At 44.7% G+C, this 4,470-nt stretch overlaps 1 protein-coding gene across 1 annotated transcript in view; it reads right to left on the bottom strand.

The window, feature by feature from the left end:
* The window catches only part of LOC119595613 (calcium/calmodulin-dependent 3',5'-cyclic nucleotide phosphodiesterase 1-like), a 201,872-nt gene extending 198,328 nt beyond the window's left edge, over nt 1-3,544 (bottom strand). Inside the window, exon 1 of the mRNA XM_037944723.1 lies at nt 3,424-3,544. The gene's annotated coding sequence lies outside the window, so the exon portion shown is untranslated. The remainder of the gene's footprint in view (nt 1-3,423) is intronic.
* Nucleotides 3,545-4,470: the final 926 nt, after the last annotated feature.

Here is a 4,470-nt window from a genome sequence, read left to right as displayed (position 1 = left end):
CGCGCAATATCGAAACGAAAAACAAAAGACGAAAAAACGAAACGCATAGAAAGACGCAAACAAATACCCTCCACAGCCGTATGTGTCCCTCCTCACGCCCAGACAAGCACGGTCTCGCTCGAGTGGGCGTTTCTCGACGAATTACAAGCTGCTACGAGATCAAAAGGCTCATTCTGCCGCACCTTTAGAGCAGTTCGTGTTCTTGATATGCGACGCCACTTCATAATGTGCAGAGCAAGTGTGGTTTGTTGCATTGCATGTCAGGTATCAACGGGTGTCTTTTGTACATACATACAGCATAGAAACTGAGAAGTGTTTACATGGATTTACTTCAAGAAAATATCAATATTGAAAAAAGTAACATGTACTCTTTCTGTCCATAATTAAACGTCTATTATATATATATATATATATATATATATATAATATATAATGTAATATATATAGTATATATATATATATATATATATTATATATATATGTATATATATATATATATTACATATATATATTTATAGTTATATATATATATATATATATATATATATATATACATATATATATATACATATATATACATATATTATATATATATACATATATATACATCTCTCTCTCTCTCTCTCTCTCTCTCTCTCTCTCTCTCTCTATATATATATATATATATATATATATATATATATATATATATACACATATATACACACATTGTTTTACGTTGTTCATGTGATTTCCCATAGCATTGTGTTAATGATAATAATTAGTGATTATAATGATAATCATAGATACATATATTGACAATAAATAAGGTATAAATGAATACTTTTAGCATTAAACCGCACTAGCGAGGCAGGCGGCGTCGGCCCTGGCATCCGCCCACCTCGTTCGCCCCAAAAGGCACGCCTGGAAGTTCTTCCTGGCCGTTCCTCCTCCGTCCCAGCCGTTAGCCAAGAATGTCCTTCGCCCCTCGACTTTTTCTCGTCAGGGTCGCTCGGGAAGAGACGCAAAAGAAGGCAGAGCGAGAATTATTGAAAAGGGACGAATGATAATGGCCTTTGTCCTTGACCTCGCCCCGTAACACGGGCCTGGATATAGCGAAATGGGAGGAAAATCCTGGTGGCGTGGAAGACCGGTGTTTCTGCACAGGGAGGAAGAATGAGGAGAGTGGGGATGGAAATAAGCCAGATGGCGTTGCTGCAGCGCTCTTGCTTTCCCATGTAGTGTTCACATGTTATATTAGCAGCAAATACGAAAAAATGAGTTGCGAAACACGACCAGAACAACCTTACGGTTTCGCCGACTCAACGCCACGTAAATCAGGCTGATGTAGCGGATAAATCAACCTGTCTTCACCTTTGGCGGAGCCCGGCGCTCTTTGCAGTCGCTCCGCCTCTCAAGCGGGCGGTGCCAACTTGCACCTGTTTCCCAAGACGTGGACAGCTCCCTCATCTACTACGCAATCTACTTCGTCGCTGCCATTCGGGTTTGATATGACTGACTCTCATTGTCAGCGGCACTCAGGAGCTCGGGTTCTCTCACTCCCATTAATAACAAGGAAGAGGGTGTAGCGTGCGAGGTACACTCTGCAGCAGCCACTTGTTGCCTGAATTATGAGCTACGACCAAGCGGACTAAGTAGTCTTCAGCCTCGATTCCATTTTCAAGAGACCCATGAAACAGAGGGTCAGTTGCTGATGGGCTACTCGCCTCGCCTCCTATCCGGCGTCAGCTCCAACGTCCTCGTGACCGCGTCAGCCATTGCCAACACGTTCTGTACAACTTTATGAGGCTGTCGATGCTCATACACGCCCCCTGTCGTCCCCGAACCGAAAGTGTTGCCAGGGCGAAAGTATTCTTTTTGTTTGTTTGTGTAGGTGTACCATCCGCCAACGCTTCGCAGCTGCCTGGTTCTCCGCCTCGCAGGGACACCTTACTCACGGGCAGCCAGGTGTTGGAGAAAAAGACGGGAGGAAGGTGAAGGGGTGGGGGGGCTGCAACGTTATTTTGTTACGGACAACATGGCTGAAGTAATATGATGAAACTATGTACGCGGTGTTAATACTTCCAGCGAATCAAACACAAATAATGACGATAATGTCCATTGCAAAAAAAAAAAAAAAAAAAAATCCCAAATAAGCCAGAACACGTACTTGATAATATGTATCAAAGACAAGAAAATACAGACCCTAAGAATGAACAGCAACTGACTCAACGGCACATCTGCCTTCTTAGTAACCGAACCGCGTGTACAGTTGAAGGCAAAATGGCCCGTTCCTATCAAGCCGAACAGATAGCGCGGGCGTGACGGTGTGACCCGCCATGTCCAGATGACCTTGGGGTTGACGCAACCACTCTGGTCAGGGTAACTTTGTGCCACTGCTTGGAAAGACCCAACGATATACGAGCGGAGAAGGCGTGTCGGCAAGGATGGGAGGAATATGTCTAGTAACGGATACGATTGTGAATTTGTCGTCTATTTGGATCTAGAAACTTCTTGCTTGAGACATCTGTTGTGCTAGTTACCAGAGTCTACATAGCCATATATATTCCGTTCATTTTTCCAACGCACAAATAAACCTTTATGTGCAGATGAGGATGCCTACTTTTGTGTGTTAGCAGAATCGTACAGCAAACCTAATCTGTCAGATGTTACCAATGCATATCAATATGTGTATGGAGTGACATACACTTCACCTGCTACCATTCGCGAGTTCAACATATTCGAAAGCTAACTGCGTCTGAACAATCTGACAACCATTCACACACGCAATTGACCCAGCTTATACCGTAAAATATCTCTTCACAGTCTGTCTCTAGCTTCATCGCCAAAACTTCCTTTCCATATATTTATCCCGAGATCCTCGTGGCAGACATTATTTCCATACTCACGTTCAGGAAGGAAAAATACCTTCACCCCAGCAGGCCTGTAGTACGTGTATGAAGAAAGCGGACTTACACACAAACATACATGCGCGTACACGGACACACTCTTCCTTTTAACTTTCCTTTCCTCTCTCTGTGCCCTGCGGCGGTGTCCACACATTTCCCCCTTTCCCACTCGCTATCTACACCAACGAACATCGGCGTTGTAGGTAACTAAAAAATGGCTCGCGTCCGCACTAGCAAGCCTAGCCGTTCGCCCGGAGTTCAAATCACAAGTTTCGAAGCCCGGGAGCAAGACGGATTCACTGATTCTCTCGTATTCCTCCTCTCTCATATACACCATTTTTTTTTTTTTTGCATTGCGTAACGCAGACTTGTTATCTTTTAAAATACATATGATGTCAATGTTTTAAAATTAGGAGGAATACACATATTTCTTTTGAGTGAAGGTTACAAATAGTTTTCATCATTACTATTTTCGACTAGTTTAGATTTAACGCAGAACAAGATATTAGTTATTTTTTTCATTCTATCAAAGCACCTCTTGTTTCCACGAGCGCCGAGACGAGTCGTAGTCTGACAACCACTGGAACCGGCCGACAATCACTACCACTCTCAGCGGCGTCGTTGCCAACACTGGAGAGTGGTCAGGGATGACAGCGTGCGCTGGGCCGGGAGGCGGGGCTTCGCGTTGGCCCCGAGCCCTCCCACCTCCTCCTCCTCCTACTTCGCCAGCTCCTCTTTCCACCTCCTCCTTTTCCTCCTTCACCAACAACTCCACATCATACCCTCAACACACCGCTACCTCCACAATCCCTACCACCGCCACCTCTATCTCCACCATCTCCAACACCCTCGCAACGCACCACCTCCACCACCCCCATCGCCCTGCTTACCTGATGCCTCCGTTGACCCTGACCTGCCCTCACTTACCCGAGCCCATTACCGCCCACTGGCCCCTTCCCTCGCAGACATTGCATCCTCCTGGACCAAACGCAGCTGGCTCTAGTCTCGTGGTGGCCGTGTTGCTTCCTCAAGAGCCTGCAACTCGCCCTTGAGATGCTTGCGACACTTGCATGCGGACACCGAATGCAGTAGAAATTTTCGTCTAAAGATATTCACGTTCGCATTTATTTGGTGAATTAGGAATATATCTTACGAACTTTTTCCTTCACAAAGAAGAAGGCAAAAGGCGTTGCCGGAATAAATTCGTTCATGTTTATAAGCAAACACAGAACTTCATTCTGTTTGTCTGATGAACTGACTCAAGAACCAGTACACACACTGAAAGTTGGCGCATATGCCAAAAGAGCGTATTATATGTGATTATTAATCAGCACACCACACGTGGTCTTTGTTGCTTTCAACTTCAAATGGCGTAGGGGTGTCTTCGCAGATTTATCTACTTGCAAAATAAATAGACAAATGGTACACGCACATACATCACACACACACACACACACACACACACACACACACACACACACACACACACACACACACACACACACACACACACACACACACACACACACACAAACCACAGACAATTATACGAAGAGAACCTAGTCTTGGTAATGATGAATAA

Source organism: Penaeus monodon, chromosome 36 (genome assembly GCF_015228065.2).
Source record: "Penaeus monodon isolate SGIC_2016 chromosome 36, NSTDA_Pmon_1, whole genome shotgun sequence".
Classification (NCBI taxonomy): Eukaryota; Metazoa; Arthropoda; class Malacostraca; order Decapoda; family Penaeidae; genus Penaeus; species Penaeus monodon.
Note: the sequence above shows the minus strand (reverse complement) of the source record. Positions and strands in the feature narration are given on the sequence as shown.